The sequence below is a fragment of the Manis javanica genome, chromosome 4, assembly GCF_040802235.1.
Source record: "Manis javanica isolate MJ-LG chromosome 4, MJ_LKY, whole genome shotgun sequence".
Lineage (NCBI taxonomy): Eukaryota > Metazoa > Chordata > Mammalia > Pholidota > Manidae > Manis > Manis javanica.
Genome location: NC_133159.1, coordinates 117799248 through 117823199, shown reverse-complemented (window position 1 = coordinate 117823199; position 23952 = coordinate 117799248). Strand labels below are relative to the sequence as shown.

The 23952-nt window shown below is 44.9% G+C and overlaps 1 long non-coding RNA gene across 1 annotated transcript; it reads right to left on the bottom strand.

Annotated features, from left to right (window-relative positions):
• Positions 1-18230: 18230 nt before the first annotated feature.
• LOC108384531 (uncharacterized) lies at positions 18231-23907 on the bottom strand. Its single transcript, XR_001850067.3, has 4 exons — positions 23579-23907; positions 23012-23121; positions 22468-22667; positions 18231-19460 (listed from the first exon to the last, which is right to left on the bottom strand). It is a non-coding gene; the product is annotated as an uncharacterized lncRNA (long non-coding RNA).
• Between the last annotated feature and the right edge of the window lie 45 nt (positions 23908-23952).

Below are 23952 nucleotides of genomic sequence, written 5' to 3'. Positions count from 1 at the left end.
GGAATAGAGTTTCTGGTGATGGTGGTGGTCTGTGGGTGCATGTCTGGGCGTGAGTGTGAAGTGGGTGGTGATGAGGTGCTCAAAGAAGCACGGGTATGGGGGAGACTGATCATCCTGTGGACATCAGCTTCCCTGTGCCTGATGCCAAGACAGGATCAAGAGGAAGTTTATGAGCAAAAGTCTTTAGTAAATGAGGGGAGAGGTGGGTGACCAGCAGGTTTGCAGGGGGCAATAACACAGTGAGGATGAAGTTATATCCTGGGTGCCAAGAGGTTTGAAAGAAAATGAAGCAGATGATTTTCATATTGAACTTTGGTTAAACCTTCTAATCATCCTGTCCTAGCCTCTATATATTTCTCTTATGAAAATCAGAGACATGGAAAAGTCTAAGGAGCCACAAAATATTTATGATGTGCAGTGAATGTAGATACTATTTTTCATACATCAGAGATTAAAACTTGTAAGAATATAAAGAGAATGTTTAAAATGCACTGTTGTGTATTTTGAAAATGGTTTTATCTTGGAGAATTAAAGTAGGGTGGGATCATTTTTAACTAACTATTCCTCATCTAAAACAAAAAGTGTGTCTTTCAGTCTGTAAAATTCTTTTCACAAGCATAGGGTGCTCTGGGGAAATGTTTCTGACAACTTCAAAAAGCAAAAGTAAATAAAAATCAGGGGTGTTCAAAAGGAGTGGCTTTGTCCAAATCTTCTACATTGATCCAGTAAAGATTTGGCAGCTCTGATGCTTGCTCCTGAGAAAAGAGAATAGGAAATACAATTAATGTGATTCTTGATTGAGAAATGTAGCTTAGCCTCATTTCCAGGGCTTGTGAATGTTACCTCCAGCAGAAACACCCAGCACCTTCCCGCTTCTCTAAGGTCCTGGGGCCTGTTCCTTTCCTGCCCGTGATCCGGAGGCCATGGATCCATCCACAACTCCCAGCGGAAATGTTGCTTTGGTTGGGCTCTTGGCCAGGTGCAATGATCCAAATTTAATGGATTGGGATATAAGTAGAAATACATATTTTGGGCTTCAACCACAGCTCCTGGTCAGAGCTTCTAAAACCTCTGTCATTTCCTCAGGGATAAGAGCCACAAGAGCATCCTTGGTTATAATATTTGGGTTTTGTGAGTGGTAAAGGTGAAAAAGAATGCCTTATTTGTTATTCCTAACACCTGAGTTTATGTTAATGAGGTGAGTTTTAGAAAGCCCCTGAGGATGGGGCTGGTGGCCAGGGGACAAATCACTTGAGGAGGGGGTTGAAATTTTTAGCCCTACCCCCAGACCTCTGGAGAAGGGAGGGGGACTCAGGTTGACTTCTCACTGATGTCAATGATTTAATCAAGTATGCCATCATAAAGAGGCCTCCCTAAAAACCCTAAACAACAGGGGTTCAGAGAGCTTCCAGTTAGTGAACATTTGAGGTGCTGGGAGGGTGATGCTCCCAAGGAGGGCATGGAAGTCCTGTGCCCCTCCCTCACACCTTGCCACCTGCATCTATTCCATCTGGCTGTTCCTGAGTTACATCCTTTAGAATAAACTGGTGAACTTGAGTAAATGTTTCCCTGAGTTCCGTGAACTCTTCTAGCAAATAATCAAATCCTATGATTGTAATGAATATGGAAAATGCTTGCATTCATATTTTATTCAACATTAAGAAATCCATTCTGCAGAGAAACCTTTTCAGTACAAAATATGCAGAAATCTTTCCGGCCAAATACACACCTTATTGTATGTACATCACATCACAGAATTCAAACAGGCAAGGGACCCTTTGAATGTGAGAAATGAGCCACAGCACATCCCTCCTGCACCGTCAGAGAATTCATACTTGATAGCCCATGACTGTGATTGCAAAATAATGTAAGAATTGTGGGAATGCCTCAGCCCTATATCATCTCTTACACTGACTTAGAGAATTCATCTGGAGAGAAACTACCTGGAGAGAAACTACCCAGTGGGAGGTGGTGTCCAGTAAAAGATCAGCTCTTATTCCCATCACAGAGTGCACACTAGTGGAAAAACTCTGAGTATCACGAAAATAGAGCATCTTTCCGTGATTAAAAAATCCTTTTTGAACATTAAAAGATTTATACTGGAGAAAAATCACATAAATATATCACATGTGAGAAACTCTTCACGTAGAACATTGAATGTATTCCGTGCTTGAGTGCTCACTCTAGAGAGATGCCTCACAAATGTAATAACTGTGAAAAGCCTTAAATCATAGCTCATCCCTTACTGCCATCAGAGGGGCCCTACTTAGACAGGAAAATCCTCTAGATGTCCTGAATGTGTGTCAGTTGCCAAAGTAATTATCTGATTAAAGATCAGATCAGAGAATCACTCTCGGAAATGATCTTACCAATGTAAAAACTGTGAGGAAAACTTTTCACCAACATGCACATCTTCCTAAACAATAGGAAATCCTCCTGTTTTTTTCTTCTGCTTCCAAGCTGTCCCCTCCCACAACAACTTCCAGCAAAAATGAGAGCAATACCCACAGCCATGACCGCAGCCCCAGCAGGAACAGGACACCCACATGCTCCAGCTCTGTATTCAAGCTGCCTCCCCTCTTCCTTTTCAGCTGCCCAGCACTGATCATAGATTTTTGTCACAAGAAATAGTACTTGGAGAGCATTGCCACAAGGATATACATTCCACCTACTTCTCCAGTTTTTCTAAAATTTGCTAGTCTACCAGTTACATACCTTGATCAAATTGCTTTGACCCTTTGCAAAATTGCTTTTACTGAACCGCTCTGGCATCAAGCCCTCAGCCCACTGAAGAGCGGCAATCATAGGAAATGGTTGTAGTTTTTATTGAAACAATGTTCTTAAGTATGTTGCTTATCAATGTCTTCTTTATGAGTTTGCAGAGACACATTTCTGGTGAGCTTAGAACAGGAAAAGCTGTCCTCCTGAGCAACTGGTATATTTCTAATTTACAAACACCAGGCATCTTGTAATTGCTAACTCAACAAATATTCAAATAAATTAAAATTTTTAAGAACATAACCAGAATACATGATTTTCATGTTACTGAAAATTATTTCATCCAGCAATGGGCTACAATGAGTTTTGGAATACGATGTTCTATCACTGGTCATCAAACGTGCCAGAGTTTTGAAATGCTATGGAGAAATTGTTTGGGTTTAAGCATTTTCATTCACAAGAGGTATCTATGCTTCCAAACAGATGAGGAGGAGGAGGAGGATGGTTTCTTTTTAGGAGTTTTTTGTTTTATGTTTTTTACTCTTTTCCTTTTTTAACCTACTCATATAATTTCAAAAATTTTCATTTTTAGCTATTTGATAGGAAATTGAAGGTGATGAGGAGGTACATGGTAATTTAGAAATACTGACTGTGGTAGGGCAGAGAAATTTATCATCTCAGAGACCCCGAGGCTCAGGAGATTTTACTCTAAGTATTGAAATATTAATTGGCTGATCTACTTTATATCACATCAATTAACTAATTAAACACTGGTGTGATCATTCAGGACCACTTTGACCCCAGAAAATTTGTACTGGAAAGAAATTCCATGAGGCTGTGTGCAAGAGCCTTCAGCTAAGATTTGTATCTCACTACATATCCAAAGATTAATTCATAAATACCCTCATTGCCTAAGTATCACCATGTAATATATGGTGGAAAGAAATTTTACAATGGTATTCAATGTGGGAAATCCTCTAAGATTTTCCTCCCCTTTAGTATATTCTCAGATACTGGGAAAGTTGAGTAAGTCAGAGGAAACAGGGTATTTTTTAATGTACAGTCATGAAAATCCAAACTTTCTGTAAAATAAGAAATGTATTTACTAAAACTAAAATTATAACAGTTTAATGAACTTAAACTTAAAAGTAACCTTTTAGTGAAAAAATATATAAGATAATATATTATCTTCCCAATCTAATTACTAAACCTGCTTATTCCAATGAATAAATAAATAGCCTTTACTCTCATGGTAAGTTTTGAAGTTTTGTTTGTCCTTAAAATATGGTAGTCTAAGTTCTCCTCTATTTTCTTTGTTCTCCAAGATCAAGCTAATCATAATTTTTTTAAATGTAGGCACGAAATCTGAGAAATTTATGAGGAATTCCTAAATCACCATTCAGAACCTCTTTTTTTTCTGGTGTCCATTAAATTATATAATCACTTTTTTATTTTAGTATATTAAATTCCTAGGTTATATCGTATAATTTGTTCACGAAGTCATCTTTTTGGGTGCAATCAAAATGTTAAATAAGAAATTAATGAAACATCCTGGAATTCACATTTCAATATTTAAATAAGTCAGTTATTATGCAAAGTTTGTTTGAAAAGACACTTACTCCATCACAATTGCTGTATCAGGAAACAATCTGAGCCCAACGAAGATTTTGAGTTTGATTATGTGTGATTTCATCCATGGAAAACGCTAGGTGAATGCAGAAAATTCCACCAGCAAAACCAAGCCATGTTCAGGAAAACATAAAATATGCCCACAGGCACGTGCCTCAAAGATCTGCGACCCATCCATACCTGATGCTACAACTTTCGACCCAGGTTCAAATAACCTTCTTTCCCCTGCACCTTTCCGACGCCCACTTCCACAAGCAAATTTTTCAAGGTAAAGCACCATTTATTGTAGTATTTACATATTTCCTGACCATTTAACATGTGTACAACTGCACTACCATTTTAATTCAACCCCTATCTTTACTTTTATATGTCACTGACAGTTTTTGAGCAGTGTCCCCAGCCCCACTTCCCCATAAGCTCTGTGGTTCTTATTGTGGGAGGCTGCATAGTACAGTGATTTCATGAGCATGTGTCAGCATTACAGCAAAACTGTATTATTGCAGGTGGAGCTTAAGCTCATGGGCTTTCAAAGAACCTGGTCATCAAGATTCAGCCCTCTGCCAGGTGGAAAAGCAGGCATGGCCTTGAACAGTTAGACTTCTATGATATAATAAAGCTAAGAGTGTTATTCTAGCTTAGGGACTCACTATCTTATTGCTTCAGGAAGCACTCTTCTTCACAACTGGAGCAAAAGCAAAGAGGAGGAAGGTAGATAAAGGTTGTTGCATGGTTTTGGCATTGGCTGTGAAAGTGGAAAATGTAAAAGTTCCCAGGCAGCCAGCATACCCTCCTTTCCTTACACAAGCACCTGAGAAGCTACCTGAAGATGTAGTTAATGATTCTCCCGCAGCTCCATGCAGACTCTATTTTCCTCAGGAAAGAGATTTTATTGTGTGCAATCATACATCTTCCTCTGGAGTGTTGCACAAAGGAAGACAAAGAAGATCAGGACAAGGAGGCATTTTCTAGTTGAAATGATTTGGACACAGCCAAAACACACAACCACTGAGTTAGCTGAATGTTTACAGAAGTGGTCAAAAGATCTTTTTGAATGTATATCTCTATTAATAAAAATAATTTCTGAGCACTCACCATTGATGTATATTGTATATAGGTTATATTACCTGATTCATTCATGCCTGCTTTCCCACTTCTGCTTCCAGGAAGAGCTCAGAATGTGCAAAATGTCCTTCCTTCCACATTTCCTTGTGTAAGAGGGAAAGCCCACGAGCAGGAGGGAACTGGAGTGACCTTACTTTTTTGCACATATATTTAGAGGTTTTTCTCTCACTGAGATGGATTTGAGAAATTTCACAAGCTATCCTAGATATACCGCTGATGCCATAAGATCAGGGTAAGACTAACAAGGCTCCATAATGTACTGATGTAAAACAAGTTAGTGGGGGTAAGGCGGTCTGCTCGGACCCACACAGAAGATGGATCTAATCAGAGATGTCACAGTCCAAGTGGACTCCTCCCTCCATATATCTGCACTTCCTGCAGGCCTAAGTTTGTCCAGGAAACTGCGGTGTGAATCCAAGGGAGGTTGCTCTATGGAAAGGCTGGAGGTCCTATAAACCCTGGGAAGCTTCCACTAACAAGTGAGCACAAATGCTGGCCCTGAACGTCCAATGGCTCTACCAGCGGGTAGACAGTGATCTGAGGAGGCAGTCATCTACAGGGACTGGGACAGCCCAGATAATGTGAGCAGGGTGTTGATTTTTCCCAGGAGGAAGATGCTATTAATCTTGCTCTTTTTTTCTCTTTCTTTTTCTCTCTTTCAATTCACTAATTTTCTCTTTGAGTCTGCCAAGTGTCAGTGAACTCTCCATTTTATCCCATATGTAATTTTTTAAATTTTAATGACTTTTTCTTGCCGAGATTTGAAGATTTCAGTTTGTTTCTTTTTTTATTTCTTTTATTGAAGTATAGTTGATATACAGTATTTTATTGGTTTCAAATATGCAACACAGTGATTTGACAGTTATCTACATTATAAATGCTCATACCAACTAGTGAAGTTACTGTCAATATAGAAGGATGTTACAGAACTACCATCTTCTCTATGCTGTACTTCCATCCCCATGACTATACTTCCATCCCCATGACTAATCCACGTTATGACCAAGATAGGGTGCCTCTGTATCCCCATCACCTACTTCACCCACCCTCCTTGATTTGTTTCTTTTCAATATCACCTATTCCTGATTAGTTTTTGGTTGCCTTTTCATAATTTCCTGCTTTTTTAAAATGGAAGTTATTTTTTTTCACATATCCCTGAGCATGACACATATACTTATTTTGAAGTCTTTGTCTTTCTGTTCCAAAGAGTGAATTTGGAGTGGATTCACATTCCCATCTTTTATTTTCTGGAAAAGATCTTTTTCCCTCTCTTATTCTGGGCTCACCGTTCCCTGTCTCACGGCTCTGCCACTGCTCCCACCTGACCCCTGGCCTACCTGTAGTCTCATGATGACATTTTAGGACTCTCCTGCTCCATGGTGGTTTTTAGAGTTAGGCAGAATCAGGTAATATGCCAACTGGTGGCATTGCTGTGAGGCTTCTCTGTGTCTTCCTACCTCCCTAGATCGGTGCAGCTTATGAAAGGCCACCTCCCCAAGTGGCATCAGCAATAGTTGTTTATTTGTTCCCAACTTCCTTTCATGACCTAGCATCCCCTCACTCCCAGCAGTGAGCCTTGTGTGAAACATTTTTAGTTCCCTTTATCCCCTAGGACTCCAACTCCCGGTCATTTCTGCTGACTTCTGGACCAGAGCACAGCAAACCCAAGGCTGCAGCCCTCTGCCTGCCTTACACTTCTGCTCTTTGAGTATTTACCTCTTTTCTGCTTGATCTTTTCTATCTTCAAATATTCATCTTCTCTGAGTTTATCTAGGGTGTGTGGGGTTTTCTATTCCAATATTGCACCTGTCAATAGAAGCAGAGCAGAGAAGGGACATAAGAGCAAGAACTCTGCATCTTATCCTTTGCCTGTCTTCCCTGCCCCAGGTTTTCACATCTAGTGGCTCCTGTGCAAGGGAAGTTTGGTCTGCTGACACAGTGGTGTATCTGCATGTGAGCTCCCAATTCACCATTTACCGGATAGCTTCATCAGGTGCCAGATCTTTGATGATATAGATGGGAAAGGCTCTTTACAGGTAGATAATTTCTGAATGATTTATTAGATTATGAACCAACCATCTCTTTAATGCCTGGAACCACTAAGAGAAATGTTGGATTATAAAACCAGGGAGATGGCTTCCAGATTTAAATGAGCTCCTATATATTAAGTCTTTACTTAAGAGGAAGGCCCAGCAACCAAATTGTTTTGAGATGAATCAGTGATTCTGCAATTACCAAACTTGATTAGGAGTTTATTAGGCTGTCTTCTCCTAGGATACATAACACTAGAAAGCATGGCACAGCCTGGCTTATTCAGGCCTTGAAGGACTGGGGCAAAACCAGGTGCATCTAACCTCAGTGACAGGCCCCCAGTAGGATGCCTCTCATTTGGGAAGTTCTATTTCCCCAACCCTAGGCAGGTCCTTCACCCACCAGAGCAAGGGGACCCACCACCTTTCGGGAGGAAAGCAAATACAGCACAGGGCTGAAAAGCATGGATTTGGGAATCCAGTTGTCTTAGTCTCAATTCCTGTCTTTGCTCGTTGGCTCTGTGAAACTGGGCGAGTTAACTCTCTGTGGCTTCATCTCCTCAACTGTGAAGAAAGGAACTGGTCGAGCATTCAGTGAAATAATGTATGTAAAATGCTAGCCTGGAACTGTATGCCTGTTACTTAAAAATGTAATAAATATAGAATTACATAAGATCCAGAAATTCCACTTTTGGGTATCAGCCCCAAAGAACTGAAAGCAGAGACTCAAACAGGTGTTTGCACACCCATGTTTACAATGGCCTTTTTCGTAATTGCCAAAATGTGGAAGCGACCCAGGTGGCCATCAAAGGATGAATGGATAAACATGCGGTACATACACGCACAATGCTATATTATTCAGCCTTTTAACAGGAAGGAAATTCTGACACTTGCTACAACCTGTACAAACCTTGAGGACATTATGCTAAGTGAAGCAGCCCAGTCTCAAAAGGAAACACAGTGTATGACTCCACTTATGTGAGGTACCCAGAGCAGTCAAACTCATAGAGACAGAAAGTAAACTGGTGGTTGCCAGGAGCTGGGAGGGGAGGAAGGTGGGGGGTTAGTGTTTAATGGGTGCAGAATTTAAGTTTTACAAGATGACAGTGTTCTGGGGAGGGATGGTGGTAATGGTTGCACAACAATGTGAATGTACTTAATACCACTGAACTGTACACTTAAAAATGATTCAGATGGTAAATTTTATGTTATGTGTATTTTACTGCAATTTAAAAGAAGAGCCATGTGACAGCATCAGCATTTGCTGTAAAGTTTCTGTTCATGTCTTTGTTCAACAAACTTCTTTTTAACAAACCTTCTCCAGATCCTGCACTAGGTACTGTCAATCCCAAGAGGAATTAGACACTGGCCCTGCCATCAGAGGAGGGGCAAAGCAGACATCGAAACAATGTGTGCAATACAGTGCCATGCAGTGTTCTGGGGCCTACTGATGACAGGAGGGATTCGGGAGCGAGTGGCTAGTTCTTCTTGAGAAGCCACAGTCAAGAAGCCTTTCTGGAAGGTGCAACAAGTGACCTGAATCCTGAAACCTGTAAAAGTTTCACGGAGCTTTGGAGCTGTAAGAAAGTTGCAATGCCGAGGGCCGGTATGTCCTGTCATTCATGGTCATGCCCTTGTTCTGCAGGGGATGGCCCAGGAAGGCAGCAGGCAGGGCTCAAGAATGAGCCACAGAGGCTTCTGGGCCTCGCGGGTGTTTGGACACTCACCTGCAGGTGGTGGGAAGTGACTGAAAGGTTCTGTTGCTTGATCACATTGCAGTTAGAACTCAACTCAGCAATGCAAGATTAGTGATCCTATTTGTTCATTGTTGTTTCCAGACTAAATAGCAACTGGTAAAAAACCAAAAAGCCTAGTGTTCCCAGGCCTGCTCAGAGAGAAAGGTACATATGGGTCTGGAAACATCAAATGCTCTTTCAGACCCAAACTGCTCATAATCAGAAAGCGTACATGCAAGCTGTTAGCACACAAATCTCTCACTTAAACCCATTACTTTGTGCAACTCCAGCAGCTGAGAAAATTTCTTTATTCCTTTTTCTCATGGTGTTTCAAATTGAACTTGTATTTTATCTCAAGTAGCCTTCAGGTAAAAAAAGGCTTACGTGACCATCTTAATGTTCAAGAGCCTTGCATATTCCTAGTGAATTCCAAAAACTGACACTTTATACTGACAGCTACACACAGAACTAGAGCTCATTGTCTGGGACTACAGTGCAAACCCTGAAGCTTGTCCCGAAGATCTCCATGGACTGTGAAGGAATCCCCATCAGCTAGAGCAAGAAAACCTGTCTCCTGTGAAGTCAGAACAGCACTGTTGGGTTTCTAGGAGATAAGCAAACTACTGGCACCCTAACGCTTTGCTCTAAGGTAGTAGTTCTAGTGTTCAGCAGGCTGCAAGGAATTCTCACCAGTTATTCCAGGCCAGCCCATTTCCTGAAAACAAATATCCTTCCCAGGGACCTGCCTGCCCTCTAGTTTGCCATGTCCATATGGAACAAGAACTTGCCAGGTGCTCTCAAACACCTTGTTAGGCAAGGTAGCAAAAAGTCTTGCTTCTTACAGAAATTTCAGAGAGCCTGCACCAAATAACCCAGAAAAGCTGTTCTTTGCAAACAAGCCAGTATTTTTTCAAGTTTTGTATCAAGTGAACTGAGGACTAACAGAAGGTTTCTTTGCATGCTGCTGGGGCTGTGACAGGCATCTGCAGATTCTCCTAAACATTATTCTCATCGTGGGACTTGAGAGTTTGAGGGGTGGAGCTTGTTACCACTCAGTTTTCTCCAAAACTTCAAGTAGGCGTCTCAACTAATCTGTTGATTCTGTGAACAAAATATGAGCTTCCAAAGTGACAAAGTGTGAGCAGGCTGCTTCACTGCATTTCACCCCTGGTGGACAGAAGATTCTGACCCTTGCTATCATTGTCTAGAACAGTGGATCTCAGTCAGGAGTGATTTTGTGCCCCAGGCATATTTGGCAATGTCTAGAGACATTTTTGATGTCATGACTGGGGCTGAGGGCAGTGGGAGAGGGGCTCCTCCTGGCATCAGGTGGGTAGAAGCCATGGATGCTGTCAAACATCCTGTCATGCCCAGAGAAGCCTCCCTCCCACCCCCAGAGAATTATCCAGTCTAAAATGTCACTGGTGTCAAAATAAAAAAACTCTGATCTAAATAAATCCAAAGACTAGAGTGCCTACCATTCCATCCTCTCAGAGAGTCAAATCTTTCTGCCCACCAAAATCATTCTCTCTTTTTGTAGTGATGGGAGTTATAGCAGGGAGCAAGGCTAGACTGCAGTTCCCAGACTCCCTTGCAGTTCAGTATGACCATGTGACTAGTTCTCGCCAGTAGAATGTGACCTGAAGTGATGTGGGCCACTCCCAGCTCAGCTTCTAAGAATTCCCTTTCCCCTTCCGCTGGTAAGATGTAGATAACCCAAGTTGGATCCTGGGTCCCTGAGTCACCATGTGGAAGAGAGTCACCATTAACTAAGAGCAAATGCTACAGTCTGTTATGTGAATGAGAAATTTCTTTTGTGTTTGAACCAATACACATCTTTAGGTCTATTTGTCACAGCAGCTTAGCTCACCCTACCTAAAAAAACAACCATTCCCCAAAAGCCTATTTTGGCCCCAGGAGCCTTGGGGAGATGAAACCTGCGAATGAAGCAAACATGGCAGGGATCTTTGCCCCTGAGGTCAGCTTGGGGTTCCCCCTTCTCTAGTAGGAGGGTCAAATGTGGGTCAAGTGTGCCAGAGCCCACGGTTGAGGGGTCGTTACTTTACTCAATGCAACCCTGACTCCAGGAGTAAGTTGTGATATGTCTGGAATTTGAATTACATCATAATGATCAGGGCAATTGGTTGCAAACAGGAGTTCCTCAACTAGAACCAGCTTAGGTGAAAAAAGGAGAGGCTCAGGGAACCAAACCTCAAGCAGCAGGGTGGACCTGGCACAGGGCCCAGCTGGAACAACTGGGGTCTCTACACCTCTTATCTCCACTGTTCTGGGTTGTTGGCTTCATTTCCTTACTGCAGTTGAGCATCTTCACACAGGAGGAGAAGGCACCATCATTCTTGAACTCATATCCTCCCAGCTGCCAGGTCACAGAGGAAGGGTCCTCCCTGGCTCCAGTTTGAAAAACTCTGTGAGGGCCTTGGGTTGACCAGTCCTGCTGTGGCTGGAGCAGACTGTGTTGTCAGGAGAAGTGAGGAACAGGTGCTGCTCTGACATAACCCACAGTCCTACACATTTTCTGTTGAATGGGCATCTGCTCACCTACCCTTCCACCTTCCCAATGGCCCTTCCTGCCTCCAACACTTGCTGCTCTGAACTGGAATCAAGGGGTAGCCTCAGGGTGTGAGCGTTTACCAAAATTCTTTCCCCAACCCATTCCCCACCACTCTTACCATTGGCAGCAAGGGTTGTCCAAAATGTGACAAGGAGAGAATTCTAACTGTGCAAAATGTGATAAATCATAAAACATCACAGCACGTGAAATCTGCTACATGACTGAAGTTGGAAATTTTTCAGCAAGATAAACTGACTACCATATGTCTCAGGCAATCCCTCCAGTTTCTATCGGCTCGTCTTAGTTTACTGCACTCATGGCATTTATGCACTGTTCGGTTACTTGGTTTATGTTCCATGTCTCCTACTAGAATGTAAGTTCCCTGACGGCTAGGACCTTGCCTGTCTGGGTCCCTGCAGGGCCGTTACACTCAACACAGTGCCTGGAGTGCCCCTGCTGATGCAGTGTGCCTCTGCCAAAGCCCAAGTGTGCAGGTTTTTGCTGAGCCCCCATTGCGCGTTTTCTCTATGTGTGGTGACTTAAATGTTGGCACCACTTCAGGGAATCTACGCTTGCTTGCATCACCCTTGCAGAAGTCCCCAGAAGTCTTTGAGAACTGAACAGCAGTTTTCTCCTAATTTCTAGTGTGACTTCCCACTACTTTGTAATACCCACTTAGCCATTTCTGGCATAATTTGAGAGATGGGGATTCCTGGCCCAAACAGAAGAGTCAAATTAAAGAAGCATAAACAATGGTTGCTCTTTGGAGATGGAGTTCATAATCTCATCTCCAAGGTTTTTTCCATTCATTCCATAAATATTTATTTATCATAGGGACTCAGTTCACTCTCTGGAACCCAAAGTTCCAAGTCCTCATGCTGACCTGTCACCACTGACCACTCTTTTCCTATCTGGAACTTTCTCCACCTTGGCTTCCACGCCACGACCCTCCTTCGTCTTAGTTTACCCCTTCCACTTTGACCTGACCTCTGGTTCTCAAAGGTCCTGCTTCCTCCTCCAGCCTGCTAAATGACACGATGCCCCACTGGTCTGTCCATGTTCCTCTTCTCATCCCAGTGGCCTCACCCACCGACAGGTTCAGTTACTTCTGAAAGTGGTAGTTCTCGGCTGCACGTATCTAGTTAGATCGCGGCTCCGTGCTTTCACAATATGCTTCTCAAGCTCAGTATGTGCAGAACTGAAGTCATTTTCTCTCCATATCCTTGCTCCTCTAGTTTCTTCCCTTTCTCTCAACACTTCCCTGCCCCTCATCCAGCCCAGAACCCTGTCAACTCTACATCCTCAGCATCCCTATGACCCTACTGGCCATCCTGGCTGCCCTGCATCAGTTGCAGCCTGCCCTGTGTTTTCTGTCTCCTAATGCAATGTCCATTTCTGCGCTCCTATTAGCTGTGTCCACGTGTCCTCTAGAATAATTCCACAACACAGTGCTGTCAAATCACTCTCTGGCTCGAAACTTTCAACACTTCAGGACCTTGAATACAGGATTATGCCCCAAATCCTTATCACCTATGGCCCTTCCGGGCCAGGCCCTTGCCCACCTTTCCAGCATCCCCTCTACCCCATACACCCTACACTCCAACTCTATGGAACCATGGCAGGTGCCCAATGTGCCAAGCTACCACATGCTGCTTCCTCCTGACAGAATGCCTCCCCTTAGTCAACCTGGAAAGTGCCACTCACCTTCACTATCCAGTTTATTGGACATCTCTTAAGGGCCCCCTTCCTCCTTTGTGACTCACTGGGCCCTACTCTGTGTTTCTCTTCATCACAGGCCCTAGAATACTTTATTTTGTTTATTTTGTTATAAATTTGTCTGCCCTGCCAAACTATGAATTTATAGTAGGCTTTCAGTATATGTTCCGTGAGTGAACATTACACACATATGAAGTCCTTGGAAGGGACTTTGATGTTTTGTACACTGCTGTATCCTCAGAGCCTAAAACAATGCCTGCTATGTAACAGATACTCAACAGATGTATGTTGAATCTGTGAGTGACTACAAATAAAAATGTACACATCGAATGTATATCATATACACATATGCTAGAGATTAGCCTTCCAGGAGTCTGTGAATCGATGGGATTTTTCTTCAAAGCCAGCCCTAGGAGGCATTGCTTCTTCTCTGTCCCCTTGATGGCCAGATAGCAGCAGCCGAGCAACATCAGCCGCCTCCCGGGCCTCCCGGATGACTCACGGGAGAGCGTTCTCAGGGAGGAGGGGGAGGAGAGGAGGGCTGGCAAACAGAAGGAGACTCCTGAAGTAGCGCCGAGTCTCTGTCAGTGGGTGGACACAGCGCATCCGGGCAGGGCAGGGCAGGGCAGGCAGGCATCCCTCCAGCACTGGTGGTCGCCAACCGCACACAGGCAGAGCCAGACATACTTAGGGCAAATGGGATGAAGTGGCCACTGCTCCTAAGCAGTCAGCCGCTGGTGTTATATGTGAACTTCCTCTGTGAGCTGTGAAGGAAACACATGCTGGAGGTGATGATCACACATCACCAAGCTGATAATCCCCTCTACGTGTTCTATTTTGTTTTTTACAAAGGGCTTTCCCATGCTCTCACTTGATGATCACAGCAACCAGGAGAGAAGGGCGATTTTACAGATGAAAAAAGGACTCAGAAGCAGTGACTTGCTTAGAGAATGAGTCTCAAAGTGGCTCAAAGATCAGCAGCACAAGCCTCCATGGGGAACTGGGTAGACATGTGAATTCTGGGCCCCACGCTGATCAACTGAATTAGAAATTCTGGTGTGAGGTCCAGCAGTGCGCTGTAACAAGGCCTCCAGGTGATTCACATGCATGGGCGAGTTTGAGAACCACTGACTTTGAGTCCCGCAGGTGTCCAGTTACAGATCCTGGCTGAGAACCCAAGGATGCCCTTAGGTGCTATCCTTCACTGAGGTACTTGCATGTTAATAGCTAGCAGTTTCCTGCTCCTTCTTGCTCCAGGAAGCCCTGCAAAGACCAGTTCTGGCCACATCTGCAACCTCTCCCAGCTCCACTCTCTCTCTCACTATGTTCCCTAGACATGCCAAGATCTCTTCTGCCCCAGGACCTTTGCACATACTGTTTCCACTCCCCAGAATGCCATTCCTCCTGGCTTTATTATTCTCATTTTAAGTTTCAAGACAAGCATCCTCTCTTCAGAGACGCCTTTTTAAGGCCCCTCCATGACTGTCAGATCCCCATCATGACATCTGACACCTTATGAAATGATCCTGTTTGCTTACTGAACAGTAAACTCCCTGACAGCAGGTCCTGTCTTTCTTATCCACTAGGATGTCTTCAGAGCCCAGCACAGTGCTTAGCACATGATAAACACTCAATAAATATTTATTAAATAAATAAACCACAATCTAGGAGCAATTGAAACCAGGAAAAGGCAATTTCCTCCATTACTGGATCTTGTCAGAACAGCCAGTCTAGCCTCTCCTTTGGAGGGGACCAAGAGGGCAATTAACCTTTTCTTTGAACATCAAGGGTACCTGGTGAAAATTCTCACATAGGGCTTGGTTCCCAGGGATAAGTATATCAGTGAATCAAGCTACAGTTGCCATAGGTGAGAAGAGAAGCAATAAAAAACTGTGGTAAAACGCATGAAATCTACTCTCAACAAATTTTCAAGTGCATTATGGTACTGCTAACTCCACGCACATTGCTGTGCAGCAAATCCCTAGAACTTTATCCTCTTCCATGACTGAAACTCTAATACTTATTGAATAACTCTTTGCTTTGCCCTCCCCGAAGCTCCTGGCAACCATCATTCTACTTCCTGTTTCTATGCATTCAACTACATTAGATAATATAAGTGGAATATAAGATAATATAAGTGGAACTCACATAGTAGAATCATATAGTATTTGTCTTTTTGTGTCTGGTTTATTTCACTTAGCATAATGTCCTCAAGGTTCATCCAAGTTATAGCATATGACAGGATTTTTTTCTGTTTTAAGGCTGGATATATTCCATCATATGTAAATACCACCTTTTCTTTATCTATTCATGCATCGTTGGACATTAAGGTTTCCATCTCTCAGCTATTGTGAATAATGATGCTATGAATGTGAGTGTGCAAACATTTTTTGGACATCTTGTTTTCCAACTTTTTGGATAAATATCCTGAAGTGGGATATATGGTGGCTCTATTAGTAATCTTTTGATGAGCCTCCATAATGTTTTCTGTAGCAGCTGCACCATTTACATTCCCAGTAACAGTGCCCTAGAGTTCCAATTCTCCACATTCCTTCATACTTGTGATGTTTGGTCTTCCTTCCTCCCTCCCTTTCCTCCTTCTTCCTTTGATGATGGCCTTCATAATGGTGTGAGGTGGTATCTGTGGCTTTGGTTTGTATTTCTATAGTGATTAATGACATCAATCATCTTTACTATATACTTGTTGGCCATTTGTATGTCTTCAATGCAGAAATGTCTAAGCAAGTCCTTTGATGCGGAGGCTCTTCTTCTTTGTTGTTTTGTTTTCATTTTTGGTGGGACAGCCCTTTTTTGGAGGGAAGTTTTGCAAGAAGTGGTGACCCACTGGTGTGTCACTTATATTGAGGGCTCTAAATGGGGACTGGCTAATGGCTGCCCAAGGAGGGAAGGCTCAGGTGACTTGGCTGATGCCCCAAACTCTGTCCTAATGTCCAAGCTCAGTGCAGTCTGAGCACCTCCGTCTTCAGAGGGGCCACGTAGGTGTGTCAGCAGGAGCAGCAGCCAGGACACATGGTGCTCATTCCCACACTCTGGACTGTGTGAACCCCTTTAGGAAGGCACTGCCCTGCCCATGACTAAAGTCCTGTGGCTGTCCATTTTTGTTAAAATTGTGGTAAAATTCACAAAACATAAAATACACCATGTTGACCATTTTTAAGTGTACAGTTCAGTAGGGCAAAGAACATTCACATTGTTGTGCAGCCATCACCACCATCCATCCACGGAACTTTTTCATCTTGCAAAACTGAAACTCTGTACCTATTAAATAGTAACTCCTATGGAGTTAGAAAATAGGTGAAATGGGGAAGGGGGTTAAGAGGTACAAACTTCCAGTTATAAAATACATAAGTCACAGGGATGAATGGGACAGCACAGGGAATATAGTCAATAATACTGTCATAACGGTCTGTTGACATATGGTAACACACTTATCATGGTGAGCATTTTTTAATGTATATAAATGTTGAGTCACTATGTTGTACACCTGAAACTGTTATTATATAATGTCAACTATACACCATTAAAAAAAAAACACTACCTCCCCATTCTGTCCTCCTTCAGCCCCCAGCAACCACCATTCTGACTTCGGTCTCTATGAATCTGATGCTCTAGGGACCTCAGATGAGTGGAATCAGTCTTTTGTGTCTGTTTTGTTTCACTCAGCACAATACCCTCAGTAATTGTCCATGTTTCAGCACGTGCCAGAATTTCTTTTTAAGGTTAAATAATATTTCATTGTGTGCGTATACCACATTCTGTTTATGCCTTCATCCATCGTTGGACATCTGGGTTGCTTTGACCTTTGGACTATTATGAATAATGCTGCCATGGATGTGGTTGTACAAATATCTGTTTGAGTCCTGCTTTTAATTCTTTGGGGTGTATACCTAGGACTGGAATCCCTGGGTCATATGATAGTCCTAGTTTTAATTTTTTTAAGGAACCGCCATACTGTTTTCCACAGAAGCTGCACCATTTTACAATCTGACCAACATGCACAAGGGTTCCAATTCCTCCACATTCTCCCTGACATTTGATATTTTCTGCTTTTGCTTCTGTTTTTGATAGCAGTCATCCTAATGCTCATTAAGTGGTGTCTCATGGTTTTGATTTGCATTTTCCAGGTAGGGATGTTGAACTGTTTTCACTGGCTGTTCATATATCTTCTTTGGAGAAATGTTTATTCAAGTCCTTTGCCCATTTTTTAACCAGGCTGTCTTTGTGGCTATCTATTTAAGTTTCTGTCTGCTTCTGCCTTCTGCCATTTGTGAAGTAGTATAGGTTAGGTATTGTGTAAAGCAGTGACACACACCATCTCATTTTGTCCTTACAGCAACACTGAAAGGCGGGTACAATCATAATTCATATTTTACAGATGAGGTGACCAAAGCCCAGAGAAGTTAAACCACCTGCCCAAGGTTATACAGCTGATAAGTGTTTGCATGGGACGTTAGAACCAAGCCTGTGTAATTCAAGCCCTGGCTCCTAACCCTAGAGCTTCTCACTACCTCTCATCACTGTGGATGTCATGCAAATGCCATAGACTGGGTGTCTTAGAAGAGACACTCCCATTCCAAAGGGGAGAAATAGGAAAGAAGGAAGGGGTGACAGGTCCCAAGCATGTCCAAACCTAGTCTATGCTATTTTGTTATGACAGCCCAAGAGAAGACACCAGTTATTGAGGAAATGCATATTTGTTTCAGTTTTTATTGTATTAAAAACTCCCAAAGAAATGCATATTAAGGCCCCAGTGAGATTCCATTTTAATTGGCAAAGGAATTGGGAAAAATTAATAAGCTATCAATAACCAGCACTGGAGAGAATTGGATACCAGTCCAGCATTAATCCCAAAGTGAACAATTCCACTCCTAGAGGCACACCAGGTACATGACAAGAACATATAAGAATATTCGTAAGTGCACGCTAGCAAAAGGCTAGAAACAGCACGAATGGTCATGAGTGGGAGAGTGGAGAATAAACGAAGGTACGTTCACACAGTGGACTATTACACACCATCAAAATGAATGAGCCACAGTGACAGGCAGAAACAAGGATGATTCTGACCAACACAGTATTAAGTGACCATAGTAGCCCTGAAGAAAAGTAGAGAGAGCAAGACACCCTCTGATAAAGTTGAACAACCAAAATGAAAACTAGATACCCTTTGGGAACACATACAAATGCAGTATGACTATCAGAAAATGTGGAAATAGAGGAAATGAATAAAACAAGATCGGGCATCTGAAAAGTTAAAATCAAGATAATGAGGACATGTGGGTTCACTATACCAGTCTCTAACTTTGTGTATATTTGGAATTCTCCATTATATAAAGAAATATTTAAATAATATAGAGAAAAGCATGGAATAGTGAGCACAGGATTCAGGGATGGGGGCAATGGATGAAATGTCAGTAATTGGCATGGGTCTGGCCTGGCTTGGCTTTGTTTTGGATGATGAGCTCACAGGCATTATTACACAACTGACTAAATAACTAAATTAGAGCAAACTGCATGGGCAATGAAGAGAAGAGGGGAAAAGCGTGAAGTCAGCCTGTCCACGGTTCTCAGTGGCTCCAGGTGATGGACCCCAGGACACATCCTTGTGGAGTTCTGTTTGCAAGGAGAGAGCCTGGGACTCGGGGGACCTGGAGGCTGGTGGTCCTGCACCTCTGCTGGCTCTTCTCCTCAGAGGCCATTTCTCTCTCTGCTTTCCTGACCACCTGAAAGCATCCTCTGCCCGAGGCCTAGGAAAGGTGTCCTGGGCTTTGAGGTTTTTGAGAAGAGGTGGTCTGACATCTGAGACGTTGGGGATGTCACACAGGTGGGCTGCTTGTACTGGCAGACTTTAAGACAAAAATAGAGGGCTTCACAATCCAGGTACATGTCATCATTCATGGACCTGCCTGGTGCATTTACCTAAAAGTCAAAAAAGAAGGCAGCAGGTGTCAGAAGAGCTGAAAACTCACTGGAAATGCGCGGGCCCCGGGGCAGTGAGGATGGCTCAGCCGGGTGCTCTAACCAGCCCTCCAGGGCACTCTGATGCCTGCTCAAGTTTGAGAATCGCTGGTTGAAGTATGTTTTGCCCCCTCCTGGACTGCTGGTGTTCCCTCTTTCCCTGACAGGATTCCAGGGCCTCCTGTCACCTAGATGCCTGAGAAGCCCCAACACCAGGCAATCTAACCCCTCACTTCTTGACTCTGGCTCTGGAGCAGCCAGGAGCTCCTGGGGCAAATCTCTTGGACTCATGCACCACTCAGAGCTCCTGACTCCCAGAGGTTCTCTGTGCCAGGCTGCCCCCGCCTGCCTGGCCTCCCCTCCTGCTTGTCTTCTCAGCTGCCACCCACTGTGGCCCCTCTCCACAAGCACGTGCCCCCATCACTGGAAAAAAAAATAAGACCGTTAGGCAAGAACTCCTCTGACATCTCCCCACCTGCAAACCTATTTGCATCTTTCCTCCTTGTCCTCCCAGAGCTGGTGCCTGAGCCTGCCTGGGCCCTGCCAGAGGCTCATCAACTCCCACCTGCCTTCCCGGGGCCTCCAGCCTCTGGGCCTTCCTCTCTGCGACCCCCTGCCCAGACCCTCTCTCATACTCAAACAGCAGCCATGGGAAGACAACAACATTTCAAACAAACATTTTTAAAATACAGATTGAGCACTGTTATCCTCTAAAGCACTGCAGACTTGGTTTTGAATTCCAGCTCTCCAATTACTAGCAAGGAGGCATTAGCTAAATTCTTTACTTTCTCTAAACTTCAGCTTCTTCCTCTGCAAAAAGAGGTATCATAACATATCATCATATGTATAGTCACACAGAGGAGGGCATGGGCAGCAGTCAGGCAAGGCTTCCCGAGGGAGGTGACACATAACCAAGTCTTAAGGGATGACTAGGCATCTGTTAAAGAGGAGACGGACATCCCAGGAAGATGATGCAGTATGTGCAAAGGCACAAATTATGGCACCTTGTGAGAGGGGTAATATGGGATGATACTGAAGGACATGAGGACAGTGTAGCACCCAGGGGACACCAATGCCATGTTAAGAAGTTTGGACTGAAAGTTACAGGGATCACAGTGGGTGGGAAGAGAGAGAGAGAGAGAGAGTGTGTGTGTGTGTGTGTGTGTGTGTGTGTGTGTGTTCCCTTTTACCATGATCACTCCAACTGCTCCATAGAAGACACATTAGAATAGGCGAGACTAAAGGTGGGGAGACAATTTAGAAAGAGGGCCACCATAATCCAGTAATTGAGGTGAAAATGATGGATCCTCAACAAGGCAGTGGCTGCAGGATGTAATATTTAAACAGCTAGACCAATGATATACAGTTATATTCAAAAAATAAGCTCTCAAGTCAGATAGACCTAAGTGTGAATCCCAGCTCTGTCCCTCACTATCTGTGTGACCTTGAGCAAGTCACTCAATCTAAGATTCCATTTCCTCACCTGTGCAATCAAGACAATAATAAAATGGACCTCACTGCTGTTGAAAGGATGAAATAGCATAGGACACAGCAGCAGATCAAGCAAACAGAGAATATGCACAAATGGGAGCTGCAGTCCTTAGCGTCATTAACAGGACCTGGCTGGCCAGATGCAGACACTGAGACTGACCAGGGTGCACCATGACTCTAGGGTTTCTGGCCTATGTTGCTAATGAAAAGCAGAGACCAGAGCAGGAGGGGTGGGAACAAGGTTTGGAAGAGGATGTGCTCATTTGTTGAGTTGGAAGTGCCCACTACTGGAAGCGATAACTCTCCGTGGGTCTTGCCCTCCTTCACATCCTGCTGTGTGCCCTGTACACTTGGATGCAGGGTTGTCTTTGTAGCCAGCAACCTTGAGGGATGAGGCACTGTTTCCCCCCAGGCTCTCTCGCTGCTTCCTATATAAGCAGTAGATTCTGACTCAGTGTTCCTCAGCCGTGATGCAAACCTGGGGCATGTGGAGCTCCATCTGGTCCCAGCATGCCCAGATATGTTCAGCTCATGCCGTGTGCTGTGTGTGCCCGAGTAACAGAGTCATGCCTCTGGCCCAGAAGTCTCATGTCTTCTCCCAGCATCCGTGAATCAGTGACAGGCTAACTCATTAGCTTATGAGTTGGGAAGAGAGACATGGAGTCATCTGTGTGTGTGTGTGTGGCAGGTAAAGCCATGAGTATAAATAATGGCCTAAGAGGAGGTCTAGGACATACCCTGGGTAATACCAACAACAGATAAAGGATGGGCCTAAGAAAAGCAGAGCCCCCAGAGAACCTGAGAAAGAAATCTGGGGGAGAGTAGATCCCTATAAGGCAAGGGAGTCAAGTTTCAATCAAAACAGAGTAAGCAGCTTGATCAGATACTGCTTAAAAATCAAATAAGATGACGACTGAAAGCGGCCACTGAATTTAGCAACTAGGTCACTGGCAAGACATTTCAATGATGTGGTGTGGCCAGAAGCCAAACTGGAGTAGCTGAGGAATGAATGGAGGGAAAAAAAGTTGTGACAATAAGTGTATTTCCAAAAACCTTATCTGAAAAGGAAAGAGAGAGGTGGGGCATTGTTGACCAGGGGGGATAGGGGCAAATGAAAGCTGTCTTTCTAAGTTGATGGAAGAGATCTGAGCAGATTATATACTGAGGAGAACAAGCCAGAAAACAGGGGAAAGTTGAAAAAAAAAAAACATTAAGAGCAAGGAGAAGCAGGCTGGGATCTGTCCCTGAAGAAGAGGAAAGATGATGACCCAGGTGCGTCTGGCCTAGGCCTTCTTGCACTGAACTGGCAAAAGGCCCCAACCTGTGTACACACCCTCACAAGGCCAACCTGCCAGCTCAGGTTGTAGTCAGCCTCCAGGTGGTGGAGCCAGTGTCCTTGGGGAGGGATCTGGTCAGCAAGTTTCCTGGTGGCCTCTCTGCCAAGTGGTCCTGCAGGTAGGGGATGAGAGGTACCAACCTGTTTCCCAGCCTGAGCTCCTTGGAGATGCCAACAGGTGTGTTCTTCACACAGAGGGCCCAGACAAGTTTGGAAGGTGTTGCTCTAAGCCCCATGAAGCCAGCTCACAGAAGACTTCTCCACTGGCAGAGATGAGCATTTGAGAGTGGGGGAGGCACAGTGCCTCGCACTCCAGGTTCTCGGGGCTGACGGCCACACACCTATGGGAAGACCAGTGCTTGCTCACAGGCGAGGAAATGGAGCTGAGCCTTGCAGAGCACCTGCACTCTGCTTGGAGTTTCTGTGTCCCGCTCATTGTACTCTTGCCAGTTCTTGACAGTTATCCCGACATGAGAGGAAGTCACTGAGGATTTACTGTCTGCCTGATGCTGGGCGCTCAGCACAGGGTGGGCTCTATGATTGGGATCCGGCTCTTCTGCTCCTACAGCCCGCCACTGTCCCTTCCCTCTAAAGCAGCGTCCAGGGCCTGGTCAGATGCAAGCGCACAGAACTGCTGCCCCTCCTGCAGCCCCGTGGCTGAGACCAGGGCAGCCCCCCAGCTTACCGGGGTAGTCTTCAGTCTGTTACAGGGAAGGTCCCCCAGATGTCTTTGCCTTCTCTCAGGCAGGGCCCTGGTGGGCTTTGCAAGTTCCATCAGCCCCCGGAGGGCTGGACCTGACAGAGGTGGCAGGGGAGGGAGGGGTCAGTAGGAGCAGGCAGTTGGGTCTACTTGCAGACATGCCTCTGCTTTTTGGTACCAGACGACCCCGAGGAACCTTCTCCAGAGGTGTGGGTGAGAACAAGAGAAGTCGGTGGTTATTAGCCCTGGATGGTCCAGGCCCTTCGAGAGACTGAGGGAAGCAGCACATGGACTCTCCAAAAGAGGGCACGCACACCACACCCCTGCGCATGGTTTTCGAGTTCATGCACCAACCATCACCTCCCCCACCCGCCCCAGGCAGGCCAAGTATCAAAGGTGTACCTCAGAATCAGCCAAGAGGCTGGCTAAAAATGCAGGTCCACGGGCCCCATCGCGGAGTTTCTCCTTCAGTGGGTCTGGAACGAGTCCAGGGGCCTGCATTTTTAACCAGCGCCTCAGATGATTTAGGCGCTGACGCTCAGCGGAACCCACCATGAGAAACCCGACTCCAGAGCTAAGACACACACTCCAAAGTCTCCCCATCTCGCCGGCGGACGGCCGCCTGCCTGCAATGCTCGGGGGCCTGACCCTCGCTCGCACGGTCGTAGAAGCATCTGGGGAACCTGGTGGGGACCAAGAGTGAGGGTCCCTGGGGCCTGCCCTTCCTGTCGGCTCGGCGCCCCAGGCCCTGGAAAACGCAGCACGGCGGCCGGCAGGGGGCGCGGGGCCGGTGCGACGCCAGGAGGGGGAGCCGGCAGCCCCCAAGGCCGGGCGAGGGGCGGGAGGGCGGAGGAAGGGGAGGGAGCGGAGGGGAGGGCACGGGGAGGCGGGAGGGGAGTGGAGGCGCGCGGCTGCGCGGGCGCAGG